This window comes from Ursus americanus, chromosome 11, assembly GCF_024610735.1.
Source record: "Ursus americanus isolate L20-20 chromosome 11, mUrsAme1.1.p, whole genome shotgun sequence".
NCBI lineage: Eukaryota > Metazoa > Chordata > Mammalia > Carnivora > Ursidae > Ursus > Ursus americanus.
Genome location: NC_142137.1, coordinates 40,623,365 through 40,639,878, shown reverse-complemented (window position 1 = coordinate 40,639,878; position 16,514 = coordinate 40,623,365). Strand labels below are relative to the sequence as shown.

General features: G+C 35.0%; 1 protein-coding gene across 1 annotated transcript in view; it reads right to left on the bottom strand.

Moving 5' to 3' along the window:
* CENPW (centromere protein W) overlaps window positions 1–16,514 on the bottom strand; it is a 203,521-nt gene that overhangs the window by 35,383 nt on the left and 151,624 nt on the right. The gene's annotated exons all lie outside the window — the stretch shown is intronic.

Genomic DNA, 16,514 nt, shown 5'->3' with positions numbered 1-16,514 from the left:
AATATCAAAATAGGTGGAGGCGAGGGAGAAAGGAAAAGAAAGGCACACACCAGATGGTTCTTTTCATAGAGTACCCCAAATCCATTCAACACCCTCCTCTTATTCTGCACCCCCACTACATTTCCTTGTAATGCTGTTACATCTTGTAATGCTGTTACATCTTCTGCCCAGCATATTCTCCTCAATATCTACCTAACCCCACCTATAGACTCCCTTACTTTTTAAGATATAATTTTCTATGAACAAGTCTTCCCTCAGATCCTTTCATCTTCTTTCTTCATGGATCAGGTGTCCTAATTCATACTCACCAGTATTATATGGAAAAATGTCTTTTAGTCTCTTATTATGTGGCCAATCATGCAAGTTATCAATTCAGCAACAAGTGACTTAACACATATTTCAGGTTTTCCAAAGATTTTGTGGCGGAATTACAACTATGTATATTTTACAGATGATGAGTAGGTTAAATAACTTGCTGAAGGTAAACAGTTGAAGAGTGGTAGAGCCAAAGAACCTGGCTATGTGTTATTCTAATATGCTTGCTTTTCCCTAGTGTCTCCCAACATTTTCCTTCTGAGTACCCTGTAAGTTAAGTATGTTTTTGCAGGTTGCCTAGAAATTTACCCACTGCGCATAACATTGTTTCTATAGGAAAATATATTTAAAGTTACAAATCACCAGTTTACAAATGATCATTTGGATCACAATCAGTTCTTGAATTGGGGACTGCCTGCATTACCAGAGTGCGTAGAAATATGCTCTTGATCCAAATGATGAATAATATGGCTGAGATTGTGCTGGAAAGTGAGCACAATTTTTTTCTGACCTTGAGGTCCCTACTTCTTCTGCTCTGCTGGTGAACCCTTGTTTTTCTACAAAATAAAAGCTCATTACTCTTTAATGTCTCATTTCCTTTCTGAAATAGGGCAAGCTAAAAAATAAAAGTAAATAAATTGTACAAACTCTCTAAATTTTGCCACAAAGTGAGTTGATAAAGAAGGTTTGAAAGTTGAGTTGACAGCTTGAATATCTCCTCCAATGCAAATAAAGTGGAAAGCCTTGCTTCTCAAATTTGAGTTCATAAAAATCACTTAAGGATCTTGTTAAAACACAAATTTTGATTCAATAGACCTGGGATGGTAACTTTCTTTGCCCTCTTTCTTTCCTTCCTTCCTTCATCTTCCCTTCCTTCCTTCCTTCCTTCCTTCCTTCCTTCCTTCCTTCCTTCCTTCCTTCCTTCCTTCCTTTTTGCATTTCTAACAAGCTCCCGGATGATGTTGATGATGTTGGTCTCTGGACTCTACCTTGAATAATCATGATTAACTTCATGTAAGGATTTTTCTGACTTAAACTATCAATATAGTAGATGTCGATTAACATTTATTGATTTTAATTAAGTAAGAATACCTCACCTAACATTTTTTAAATTTTTTTATTATATTATGTTAGTCACCATACAGTACATCCCTGGTTTCTGATGCAAAGTTCAATGATTCATTAGTCACCTAACATTTTAAAAACTTTATGTAATTTACACACCACTCTAGCTGAATTACTACAGTCTTTTAATGAGAACAGTTTCCCTAGATAACCACATAATGGTATTCCCCAGCCCACTGCAACTTGATGTTATATATACATTCCTGTTTGCTTAGAATTTATTTTCTTTTTAAGAAAAAAAATCCTCTATCTTTTGATACTTTCTGGATTGTATGTAAATAATTAAACAGAGGCCAATATTTTTTTTCTTGGAGAAGATGGCAGGAGAAAGATACTGGGAAAGAAAACTGCTGACTGTAATATCTCAATGCCTATGTGAAAAATAAATGCTTACTCTACATACACATCAACTCAAAACCCACCGTTCTTATATGGCTCCATAGGGCTTTACTGATGCCTAGTCATTTCTTTATTGCTACTGAATAAAGTCTTTCTGACATAAGTATTTGACCTCTGACACTAACAAGACTCTCTCTTGGTGGTCATCAGAACATAAATTCTCTCACATGTCAGTAAATGATGTAAGGTTTATTATTTAGCAGAAACAGACAGCAAAAGCAGTTGGTAGATATGGATATTGTATGGACTCTAAGTGTGACTTGATAAAAGTTCATAGAATTGAATTTCTTTTATAATTGCAAGTTAAGCAATAAAGAAAGACTATCCTGAATCTCTTTAGTAGCATTTAAGTTTCCACTCTACCTTTGATGATGGCTTCTAACTCGTGAATACAAATCAGCACCAACTGATTATGAATACCTACTTAGTATATGATTTATTTATTCCTGATTTCATACATTTTTTGTGGGAGCTTATTTTCTTATTTTTGTGTCCAGATTAGAAATGTCTTCTTCTGGATATGACAAAATAGGTCACAAAGAGACTACGTATTTGCTTTGGAAGTATACATCTTTTACTTCAGGTTATCTCTACAATTATAATCCATAATTTAAGCCTTGAAATTATACCTTATATTTATATTGTGTTTACACTTCCCCAAATCAGTTTTTCTTCCATTATGTTGTTTAACCTACAGACATCTACTGTAGATTTATAAAAGTTAGGTAACCTTGTATTATTTTCCTCTTACACTTATGGCGTTTCACCCACCCATTAGTGAAACATCGTGCATCTCAGTTTGAAAAAGGAATCCTCTGTTACCAAAATACTAAAGATCCTGTTTCTCCCTAGTTTTATTTACACATTAAAGACAAGAACCAAAGGTTAAAAGGAGGTCAGTTATTACTGATCTATTTGCACATTATGAACATTGATATCCGTTTCTGTTTCTTCAAAAGAGAATCATTGTCATAGACCAATAGTAAATAAAATGATAATTAGTAAACAGCAGAAAAAAATTTTTTAAAAAACTGCGTAATACCCCAAGCAAGCAGACCCACCTTTGTTACCACTGTCTCTGGCTGTTGTTGTTTAAATGGGAAACTTCAGTTTCTGATCAGAAGACACTTTGATGGCAGTTGCTAATTTTTAATGTTACTACTTAGAAGAACTTGAAATACAAAATACTTCATTAGGTCTGGTTTTCTGACTTGTCACCAACTTGCCCTTCAGGATAAAATTTTCCTTAATAGGTCTATTTTTAACTCTCATATTCTATTCTCTATCCTTTGGATTCATGATCAGATTAAGAACATAGCAGAACCATCTAAATCTTTATCTCTTTTGATATAAAACAAAAAATACAAGAGACCTTTTGGAGATGGAGTAAAGCTTAGATTCTGAAACAAAGTCAAAGAAAAAAACAGAAACTGGCCTCATATTAGTAAATCAATCTCTCTAAGCACCTGGTAAAGTCTTTGGATGGTATCTTACAGTATTTCTAAGATTATAATAGAAATTATATTTAATATATAATGAATTAAATTATTGTAGTAGTCGAGATGAGAAAATAAATCTTCAAAATATTTTTACCAGTGATTCATTTAGAGATTTTTAAGTGCTTCCAGAAAATGTCTTTCAAAGCATTACATCAAACACAGTTTAACAACAAATAGGAATCAATAATGAGGAGGTTTTGATAAGTTAAATGATGAAAAGCAGAGTATCAGATCAAGCAGCCAGCTGATGAACACTGAGCTTCATAATGAATATGAAGGTTTCTACTTCTTAGTACTCTTTGGCCAAGGTAAACCTCTTGGGAACTTTATATCCAATAATACATGTTTCTTTCTGTCTGTAGCTGGAATGAATAGCAGAAAACTAACAAAACTTTTTTTTAAAAACTTTATTTATTTATTTTAGAGAGACACAGAGAGAGAGCTGGAGGAGGAGCAGAGAGAGAGGGACAAGCAGACTCTGCACTGAGCACAGAGCCCAACGTGGGGCTCAATCCCACAACCCTGAGATCATGACCTGAGCCAAAATCAAGAGCCAGATGCTCAACAGACTGAGCCACCCATGTGCCCCAGAACTAAGACAACTTTAAGTCTAATTCAAGCCTACTTTCCAAAGAATGATAATCTAGGACATTTACAGATATGAGACACTTCAGATCAAATAAATCCTGATACACATTAATCAAGATCAACTTTTCCTAGATGAAATTTGCATCTTTTAGGAAGATGCTCTATGCCTGTTTGGGGTCATGGATCTCTTTGATAATCTCATGACATCTATAGCTCTTAAATGCAAATGCCCTCAAAATTAATAATTGGACACTTCAGTGGGTTTTCTAGATTCCCAAGACATTGATGCACAAACCATGGGCTGAGAACAACTGAAAATGGAAAGGAGACAAGTAATTCGACTATCTTTGATTTTTTATTTACAAATATCTTTACCTTAAGTACAACTTTCTTCTCAGATATATTTCTTAATATAATCATAGTTTGTCTGGATAAAAATTTCTCTATAAAATATTTGTTTCATACTTAAGCCTCACACATTCTTTTAAAGGAAGAGGTCTTAGACTATCTGAGAAATTGTGGTTCAATTTATTCAGTTCCACAGATTTCGTTTTATTTCTAACTATTTAATTCCTTCTGGAGAGAAGATAAACCCAATTGTTAGTGTAAAATAGGGAGCTTGAAGTTATAAAAAATATAAAATCAATAAAACAAGCCTTTATAAGATTAAAGAGGAAAAATTATGACTATATTAGTAGATACAAACTAGTATTTGTTTCTGTACCATGCTTATTCATGATTAAAGAGATACTCTCAACAAACTAGGAATAAATGGAACGTAATCTGAAAAACCTGTAATTAACATTATACTTAATGGTGAAATTTTGAAATATTACTTTAAAATTGGGAACAATGTAAGAAAAGCACTCACACCATTTCAATTCAACATTGCATGTGAGGGTCCACTCAAGGAAATAAGGCCAGAAAAAGGGAAAAAAAAAAAGATATAGATGTCAGAAGAAAAATAAGAAGTAAAACTGTTTATAGATGATATAATTGTATATATACAAAATCCAAAGGAATCACGTTATTTTTTAAAAGATTTATCTATTTATTTGAAAGAGAGAGAGCACACAAAGGGAGAGGGAGAAGTAGACTCCCCACCCAGCAGGGAGCCCAACACAGGGCTCAATCCCAGGACCCTGGGATCACAACCCCTGGCCGAAGGCAGACATTCAACCAACCATGCCACTGAGGCACCCCTGTACCTTATTTTTTAAAATCTAGTTAAAACTTCAGGATGCCAAAGGAGCTTCTTGCACCTGGTGATTTTCTTCTCCAAAAGTGGTAAAATTGGCAGCCGTGGGTCCTTGTGGGGAATTTTGGAAAGCAGAGGGAGTCTAAATCTCAGTGGTTCTTAAATTGGTTACACACTGAAATGAACTGGGGAGTTTTAAAGAGCAGTGGTGTCTGGGTCTCATCCCCAGAGATTCTAATTTAATTGCTTTTGGGAGTGGCCTATGGATTTTTAAAACTCCCCAGGTAATTCTAATGTGCAGCCAAGATTCAGAAACACTACTAAAACTGTTACTGGAAGCATGCTGCACTACCTCTTACTTTGGGTAAACACTTCCAAACAGATGACGATATTTTTTGTCATTACAGTCCTATATAAACCATGTCAATTGGCATACTCCTGTTCATCACATCACTACCCATTGTGATTCCCATGCATATGTGAAGCCAAAAATAAATCAAACAACAGCAAAAAAGAGATAGCACTTGACTTAATAATATTGATAAACCAGAATCTCCTTGACATCTATTCTCTTAGCATTTTAAATTTTTCCATGTATACAATACTTATTAGACTTGTAATATGTCTCTTCCACCATCTTGAAACTAAAAAGAAGTGAGGGCCATATGTATCTTTTTTACCATTATATCCTCAGCACCTAACATATTATGGAGGCTCAATACATATTCGTTGAGTGATAGAATAATCTCCACCTCACCTGGCACTAAGTTGCTCATGGGAATGATAAGTGTTCCTCTCATCTCCTGCTCATGATAAAGGAAAAAATAAAGACAGGCCCAGGTTTTTCCCCCCACCTACACCCCCACTTAGGTCCATGGTGAAGAAGCAAGACTGTTGTGGGACAAACCTGTTTCTATATCTGTACAAGAGTCAATGTTGTCTCAGGGACATGTCAACCAACAATATGACAAGTCATGGTTGAGCTGAAAGAAAAAGACTGTGACATCTATGCAGAGGGGCAAACGAGGAAAGTAGATTTTTGACTGCTGTTAATCATTGTTTCCTATGGGACTGCTATTGACAGGGCTAGAAGCAGCTCACATCCCAGAAAAACAGATGTGCAGGTCACTCTTAGTTTTCAAAAATTGCCTAAGAATAACAGAGCATATCAACCTCTCATGAGGAGATCACTTGGAGTAAGCATCATAATTTAACATCTAGCACAGTTTAACAGTCCTTAACCCTCATCTCAGTAGACAGCTGTTCTGCCATTTCTTATTTTTTTCTATTTTATTGGTCTTAGATTATCAGTAATAAATCAAGAATGGGTGCTGGTGCTGCACCATGGATCTACTTCCAATGCAGACTGGGACAAAGCCACCACAACACTGTGAGTAGAATGCTCCAGGAGTCAACCCCAGGACATAGTTTCTGGAGCAAGAGATGTAAACATTTGCAGCGTTTCAACTCTTTCCCATATTACACATTGTGGAAGCTTTGGTACCAATAATCATGATTGCTGGATAAAATACCTGACTTACCCAATCCATCCCTTCCCATGTCCTCCAAAATAGCAATCAAAAACTGCAGAGAGATTGAAATTTTCATTTCATACCGCACCAAATCTCTTCTTTCACTCCAACTAATGTCTTAATTATGAATTATTAAAATGTTCTTTCAAAGAATTGTCAGAATGCTACCCACATTATTTATTAGTGATTGTTTCAGTTAGCTTCTTGACATTTTCTGGAATTCACGTATACCTTATTAGAAATAATAATATGGACTCAAGTGCTGATTATTTCTAAAACTAAAAATTGAGGCTGTAGTGATATATATGGTTCTTTTGGAGGGGGGAATATGTTTTGTTTTTAGAACAATTCTAAAGTAATGAGCCATTCAGAAGCATTACATATGTTCCACTGGATATAGTACAAAGAAAATCATCCCCGTAGTACATACCATGGCCTGGGTCTATCCCAAGAAAAAGAAAGGTAAAATAATTTATAAGTCATGAAGGACACATTAGAGTGAAGAAGGCATTCAGTGTCTGTTTATAAGACTTATATTGAAATATCCATGATATAATGGTTAGAATAACATGAAAACGGTGATCACATTTTTCTAAACATAAGAGTAATATTTTTGCTTTAAATCTATCATCACATAAAATATAATGAAATTTTAAGCAATAATAACACCTTAGCAAGTGGCATTATTATTGTTATTGAGAAACAGATTGAAGCAGTTAGGAGACTGCTGGCTAACCTGAGACATTTTCTATTTAAAATGTAAACTTGGAGGCAGTGATCAATGTTAATTTAATATGACTAACCCTTTTCAATAGAAAGTGAATATTTTTGTGCCAGATCCTAACCTGAAGAGTTAGACCAGTTGTATTTGTTAATTATTGCTGCATAACAAATTACCCTAAAACTTAACAGCTTAGAAATAAGAAACTTTATTTAGCTCAGTTTCTGTGTGTCAGAAATCTGGGAATGACTTACCTGGGTGTTTCTGGCCCAGTGTCTCTTATTATTTATTTATTTATTTTAAAGATTTTATTTATTTATTTGACAGAGAGAGAGATAGCCAGCGAGACAGGAAACACAAGCAGGGGGAGTGGGAGAGGAAGAAGCAGGCTCCCAGAGGAGGAGCCCAACATGGGGCTCGATCCCAGGACCCCGGGATCATGCCCTGTGCGGAAGGCAGATGCTTAACAACTGAGCCACCCAGGTGCCCCCCACTGTCTCTTATTCTGAGACTGCAAGTCTGCAGTGGCTGAAGTCATCTGAAGGTTTGACTGAGGCTAAGGGTTCCATTTCCAAGGTGGTTCACTCAAGCAAATTAGTGCTGGTTGTTGGTAGGAGGCCTCAGTTCCTCACCATATAAACCTCTCCATAGGGCTTCTTAAGTGTCCTCATGACGTGCTAGTGGCTTTCCCCAAAGCAAGTGACCCAAAAGGAGAAAGTAGAGCCATAATGTCTTTGATGAGCAGCCTCGAAAATTATAAATCCCTCATTTCTTTAATATCCTTTTGATTACACAGGTCAGCCATATTTCATGTGGGAAGAGAGAACACAAGGGTGTGAATATCAGAAAGCATTCAGAATCACTGTGGCCACTTGAAGCCGGGCTACCACACCAGTGGACATATATTAAGAAGGAAACCCTTAAGTAGTAGTGATGGGAATAAATTCAACCTTATGTTAGTCCATTACACATCAAATTACTACTCAAATTCTTTTATAAATAAATATGCATGAAGCAACTCTAGGCACTATTTATCTGATTGTGTCTTCCAATGTATTACCTATACAGGTATCTAAGCAAATTCCACAATATAATAATTTTTTTTCCAGGGGTCCTTATTCTGAATTTTAGTTTATTTAGAATCTTCTTTTCTAAACTCAAGCGTTATTGCACATTTAAGATAGAATGTTCCCATGATGTGACAACTTGACTGGGTTAAGGGATGCCAAATAGCTGGTAAAGCATTATTTCTAGGTGTGTTTGTGAAGGTGTTTCTGGATGAGATTGACATTTGATTCAGTAGACTGAATAAAGAGACCAGCCCTCACCAGTATGAGGGTCCAGTTGAGGGTCTAAATGGAACAGAAAGGTAGAGGAAGGACAAATTCTCTCCCTCTTCTGATCTGGGATGTCTATCATTTTTTGCCTCAGACTTCAGAGCTCCAGGTTCTCAGGCCTCCAAACTCCAGGACTCACATCAGTGGTCCCATGATTCTCAGGTCTTCAGACCTGAACTGAATTTATACCACTAGCTTTCCTTATTCTCCAACTTGTGGATGGCAGGCTATGGGATTTCTAGACCTCCATAATCACATGAGCCAATTCCTATAATAAATCTCCTCATATATATCTATATACAGGATAATTGGTTGTGTTTCTCTGGAGAACCGTGACTAAATAATACAGTTACTTTACCAGAAATGACAACATTTCAATATAGGAGTTAATATCAAAACTAAAGAAATGCTCCTTTGCCAAATTTCTTCCATTAGATGAATCCTCTGGGTGTTGGAGTCTTTATAATTTTATTTAAAAAATTTTATATCTGAATTTTTACCAACTGAGGGTTGTACTGGTGTTGGGAAAGGGGGAGCAATGAATTTTGTTACTGCTATCCTAAACTTTACCTGGTATTTTCTCCAAAATAGAATCAAAACTATTTTTAATGAGCATATTTTGGATCAATTTACTCCAACCAAGCTATACAAATATTTAAGAAACAAGCATCTACATTCAAGCATTATTTCAGTGTTGCATGTTTTTGTATTAGAAATAAGAATATGGTCTTTTTCCACTCATTCCTAAAAATTTTCACAGCTTATCTAATCATCCCTAGGAAATCCCTAGATTTCCCCTTAGGAAAATCTAACCAAATTGGCAAGGATTTCATTAGACAGACCTAGTTTTAAAATCTATAAACCTTAGATGAACTTAGAAAATCCATTAATCTCAGTGAATCTTATTTTATCTACGTTTTAGTTCATTCAGGCTGCTATAACAAAAATAGACTAGGTGGCTTAAATATTTATTTCTTAGTTCTGGAGGGTGGAAAGTCCAAGATCAAGATTCTGGAAGATGTGGTGTCTGGTAAGGGCCTACTTTCTCATTCATAGATAGCTGTCTTCTCGCTGAGTCCTCAGTGGGTGGAAGGAGTAAGAGAGTTCTCTAGGGTCTCTTTTTTAGGGACACTATGTCCAATTCTTAAGGCCTCCACTCTCATGACCTAATGACCCCCTAATACAATCACATTGGTGATTGTGTGTCAACATGTGAATTTCAGGGGGAGGTGGAGGGGGACCACTAACAATCATCCCATAACACTATCTATCTATAAAACTGAGACTCATAACTACTTAAAGGCGTTGCTTTGAGGAATAGAATATGTTGACTAAGTTCTAATGGCCTTCTTTTACTGATCTTAACATGAAAAGGCACACTGAAGGATGAAGCTCACACTTCCTGGTTTAGCACCAAGGCCATTCATGGATATGTCACAACTACAATTGCATTTCCCACCATCTCCACAATCCACGTGCTCTAGCCATATTGGACTAACTACTTCCCCAAAACACTTTGCAATTTCATGCCTTTATAATTTTGTCTTTGGCATTTGCTCTGCTTGAAATGCCAAAAGACTTTTCCACTTAATGAAATCTACTTCTTACTTAATGACCTACTCAACTATCTTCTCTAGAAAACTTACCTTAGTATTTCCCAGGAAATTTAGTTTCTAAGTCTGGACTTCCATTGTTAAGCTATATGTGTATACAGCATTTGCTATTATTCTCTTTTGTTAGCTGTTAAAATGTTAGGTTGTATCATAGATTGTGAGAAAGTGACCCTGTATTAACCACCTCTGTCTAAAGCCAAGCACAGAGCCAGGAACATATGAGGTTTGCTCAGGAACTGACATTGGAAAAATACTGTAAGTAACCAATGAGAAATCTTTGAAAATGATTTCCAAATTATGAAAAGTTATCAAATATTTTCAAAAGGTGTAAAAGCATTTTCTAGAGAAGTAAATTAGACATAAATCTACAGGATATTCTGGAATAAATACCTTTGGGGTACTTCTAAAGAATGCTATGGTCATTAGGAAGCTACAAATTTACAAGAGAATTGTGAATACCAACTATGTGTTATTCTTACTATTCTTTAAGATGGTAACCCCTGTATAGTTTGATTTTAGGAAGGTATTTGACTAAGTCTTTGAAGATATCATTGACAAGAAGAAGAAATACGGCCAGGATGATGACAGTACTATTAAATAAATTGGGGATTGTTTGCAGGCTGTGCCCTATGAGTATTGGTTAATGGAGAAAACTCAATCAGGAGAAAGAATTTTCTGGTGTTGTGTCACTGGGTTTTATGCTTGGGGTTTTCTGGTGAGTATTTTTAATAGCTACTTAAGAAAAGACATAGAAGACAGCTTCATTATATTTATTGATAAAACATTAGAAAGTACATCTTCTGGGATACACTTCAGGAGTGTATTACTTAGCATTGTTAACATTTGTGGCCAGTTCATTCTTTGGGGGGAGAGGGCAGCTGTCCTGCCCATTGTAGATCTTTAGCAAGATTTCTGGCCTCTACAGACTAGACGCTAATAGCAACTTTCTCTGCCTCCCCATTCCAATTTTGACAACCAAAAACGTCTCTAGCTGTTGCCAAATGTTTCCTGGGAACAAACCACTCTGAATTCTAATACTGAGTTAGATTGATGAAGTGAGCCTAACAAAATAAAACAACTTACTAATATAAATTATTCATGAAGTAAAGAATGACCTGTCTTTCTGGTTTAATTTTTATATCCTATGATATTGAATGAATGAATGAATGAATGAATGAAGGTTGAGTGAATAAATTATTAAGAACACAGTTCTGAACTTACATTTTAAAAACCACAAAAACATCTCTTTAAGATGAAGAAAATCCAACAGAACAAATATGTTGTTTAAAAGGCAAAATTCAGTGTAAGTTCAACATGAGCCAAATAGTAATATCACTCTTGGAAACCAAAACCAAAACCAAACCAAATCAACAATATGATTGTAATGTTAGAATGTATTAATGAAATGGAATACCCAGAATAAGGGACGTGATATTACACTGACTAAAGTGTGGCATTCAGTTCTGTAGACATATATTTAGAGAAAATAACAGACTAGGGTGATTCTAGGAGTGACTACAGATAAAGTTTCTGAAAAACATATCATAAGATAAATGGTTGAAGTAAACAAGATTGTTTATAATAGAAAAAAAAATAATGCTGGGGAACGTGAAAACTACAAATACTGAACAACAATCATGTGATGAATAAATGCTGTGTATTCCAGAATGCTGAATTAGAATAAATGTATGAAATTTTAAAGAGACAGATTTAGGCTTTTCAAAATGCAATGGGCTATCTTGAAACCCCACGACTAGATTCTATCTCTGAGATTCTATGAGTCTAATGATCAAGTTAATAATATCCTCAAATTATTTTGATACTTGTCATATCTATATGATATGACTATATCACTATATTGGCTATAAAATGATCAAAATTACATATTCAAACCATATCTAAATTCAAAATTTATTTGCCTTGACTGTTTTTCTTGAGAACAAATTTGAAATTTTTAATTATAATCATTGGTACAATAAGCAAATCAACAAACTTTTTTCTCATTATCTATAAAGTGAAGGATATTGCTGTCTACCTACTTTGAGTGAACATTGATTTGGTAAGCAAGTATCAGCATAAATAGCCAAAAGTGGTGAGTTAAGCTAAAAAATGAACAAACATGCAAACATTGAAAACAAAATGTTGAAAACAAAACAAAACACAACTTTGGGGGGAGAATGAATCACCAAGGATATTTCCCAGAGAAGAAAGCTATGTATCAGCCTCTCCGCCTAATTCTCCCATAGAAGCTCAAGGCTTCTCTTGTTCATCTCAGCCCGTATGGTCTCATCTAGTCTTAAAGAGAGTTGGCCAATTAAAGACAGAAGGAACATTTTTTATGGACCAAGCATTCCTCAAGTCTCCCTGAAGAGGATGATTTACCTCTGCACAATAAATAGGATTTTCTTGAGGGCAAGTGGGAACTATTATTCTGAGTTCCCTAAGATTATTTCTATGATTGGCTTCCTGCAGACTTCAGTAGTGACCCAAGTTATTGAGATAATCTTTAAAAGAAATATCAAAAGCATAATAGGCTTATAATAGAAGCATTGCTTTTCTCTAAGTCATAATCTGAAGCTTTGTAGCTACCACCATTGCTATAGTATCATCAAATACTCCTACCATTTTCTGTTCTAACCCTATTATGTTCTATCCTCTTTGACACTGGCCTCAAATGCTTCAGTTTCATTGCTACCTTCTCAGCTGAGTCTGTACTACGGTCACCATGCCAGCTACTGTGCTCTCTGCTAGAACCCTGCTGACTCTGACACCAGAGAAGGGCATTTCTTCTCTTAAGGCTGACCTCTGAGTCTCCCCTGCATCTAGACTGATACATGTGTTTCCTGACTACACCACACATGTTTTTTTATATACAGATGTTTTACCAAAAAGGAGCTATGGTCCCAGCAGACTTACCCCTTATGGATGTTGCAGAAACAAAGCAATGTTGGATTTGACAAAACACAATTTTTTAGTATGTTCTTATTTTAATTTCGTTCCAAGAAAAGAAAAATAGCCAAGAGAAATGAGATGAAAACAAATTAGCCACTTTAAAAAGTGCACAGATTATTTCTGTTTCAAGAATCAAGATACATAAGGCACACAATAATATAAATCAGGGAGAATCACATCTGCTGAGAAACTCAGTAGGGCCTTGCTTTATGGATGAATTTTGTCCCCACTGTCATTCAAATCTCACTGATTTTTGAGCAAGGGCAGAACTGACAAGAGAACTATAATTATGCCTCAATATGTTCTATCTTAAGGAACTTTAATACTTTGTGGAAGTATTAAAGGGAAGAAACAGAAATTAGTGCTTCAGACAATTCCAAAACAGATTAGATCATGTTAAGATAAAGAGTGCTAAATTTGAGAGTTGTTTTCTAATGTTTAAGTTTGTTTATTAACAGGGCAAACTAGTTACTAACCAGGCTTAGAAATGCATCCCAAGGAATTAAGAGTCCCTCTTAGCTAACAAAGTTTATTATGAATTAAGTACTATCCACTCTTAATCCCAAAGGATTCCTCACACCTGGGCAATCACCCAAGTGCTGTTTAAGGTCATGTCTCAATTTATCTAAGTTATATGTTATATGTAATGAAAACTAACAGCCCACCAAATAACTTTACTTCATAAATATATCCAACAAGTGAAGGAAGGAATTTTTGTTTTTTATGACCCAAAGTTTCTACTCAGTGTCTCAGATAAGACTACTTCAACACGTACAAAAGATGACTAGGAAGGAGACTCTTACAAAAAAACAGCATAATATCAGAGTTTTTCCTTCTCAAGTAACAATATTCAGATCATGTGCTTGCCAAAAACCATTCATTTTGGAAACATTGTTCTCCTGCTTTTCTCTCAACCTGCACCAAACAAAATACAAGTTTGCTATAAACAGAGTAACTCCAGTGGTGTAATATATATATCAATGACAAAGACAGGAACTCTCCCACACATTGTATCATTGGTATCCAGGGTCTTAAACCAAACTCAGCCCAGATCGCCCTCATTTTTAAAAACCATATTTAACAGAGCATCAGGAAAATTTCTGAGGACAAAGGTAGTACATGTCCCAGAAGAACTGGCAATTTTAAAAATCAGTGATATAATATTCTTAGAACACACATGTGGTGTTGATCCTATGAGGGGTGGCACTTGCTATAAAAGCTGAGAAAAACAGAGAAAACCCTTGCGAGACCACTCTGCTGATGGCCCCATTGTGATAGCTACTTTAAAGCAATAATAATAATTTTAAATAGGAAAAAAAATAACATAGATGCTCAGGAAAAATACATAGTGTAATCCATGTTTGGTTGCTAAAATTTTCATGGAAACAATTTTCTTCTCACAAACACCGTACAAGAATGGAGAACCTTGCACATAGTAGGCAAGTCCCAGGAAAGTTGGGAGGATCTTTCTACCTGGCAGAAAAAAGCAAAGGATTAAAAAACTACCATTTTTTGATAAGGCATCATTGTTTTAAGGATTAACTGATATTGAATATGTAAAATATATAAATGTAGATTAAAAGCATAGTAGAAATTTAATAAATGATAGTTTTATTCCCCTCAACATTATTTGGAGTAGAATAGCATCTTTAAGCTGTATTTTTTCCCCTTAACTTTAAAAGAACAATCAAGGACCTTCTAATTTTGGATAGCACATGTAACACAGAGACCCTCAATGGTTTCTCCCAACAAAGCAAATCATAGTCATGTAATGTGTCTACAGTAACTGTGTCACTCTGTAACTTATTTTTAACATTGTTGATCTGAGTTTGTAACCTCCTGTGTCTAATGAAATGGTTTGTTTTCAATACCAGAACTTCCAAATGTATAAAACATCAGGGCTTAATAAATGATTTTGAATGTGAAAACAAGAAAGCAAGAAAAGGCATACATAGTCTTAGGTCTATCATTGAGGTTAAAATCTATAACCAACTTTAGAGCACCTCATCAACTTGAAATAAAAGTTTCAGGGAAAATTCAGTGGAATTCTGGAAGGGTGACCATTTCCAAAGAATTTTAGGAGAACAGTATAATAATTTTAGTTGACTGTTTCTTTTATTTCAGAAACTAAGTTTTTAAACATTATATGCAAAGAATTGTGAAGAATTACTTTATTCTATGTCATTTTACATTTTAGCTGAGTAAATCTTATTTGTCACATGACAATAATATACAATAGTCTGAAAAAATCAAAGTTAGGTTTTGAACAATAACATCATAATTCCAGTAGAATGATCTTTTGATATAAATCCTTTGATAAATCCTTCCTCTGTTTTTTAAAAATCAATGGCTCATTCTAAATCAATTAAGCAATCAAAGCATCCATAAAACCAGGTAGTTTACCAATGATACACTTGGTATATTACTTATGATACATTTCAGATATTTGATTTATATGCTAAATTATATTACTCAATCAAAAGAAAGTATCAGACTAATTTGAAGTACAATGACTTCAAGACCTAGTGGAGAAGCAAGTATGAAATGGCTTAGTACACTGTCCTTCATAAATAAAAAGAGTATCTTTTAAAACACTGAGTCAAACTGAAGTCTCAAGGAGAAAGATCAGAAAGGAAGAAGATGTAATGAGTTTTTCATCCTGGCAAACTCCATCTGCATAGGCCTGAGGGAAAGAAAACTGACTTGGAAATTGACATGAGAGATTTGGGTTACGTAGGATAATTTCCTAGTAGTAAACATCATACAATCATTGAGTTGTTACTGTGGGTCACTACTGTCCTTTAATACTTCATCAGAATTTATAAACCAAATCACATCTGGCTTGGTATTTAGTATTATTTAACATGAAAAAAAATATTATCTAATTTATAAATATTTATTGAGTATTCACAAGAAAGGAATTTAAGAAAATATTATGAAGTCGCTCAGTCAGTAAACAAAATGTTGGTGGTGATTCTTCCTCTAGCTGGATTAAACCCTCCCTCTGTGCTCTGTAGCATGGCGTGTGCTTCTCTATCATGGCCTTTACCAGATTATGTAAGGATTTACTCGATTATTTGTCTGGCTGCTCAACTAGACTATGAGCTTTTTAAAGTGCACAACGGCATCTTATTTGTCTTGTATCCCCAACATTTGTGATCTACTGTAGATTCAATAGTTATTTAGCTAAGAATGTAAGTGTAAAAGGTATAAATGGGAAAAACATATATATCCA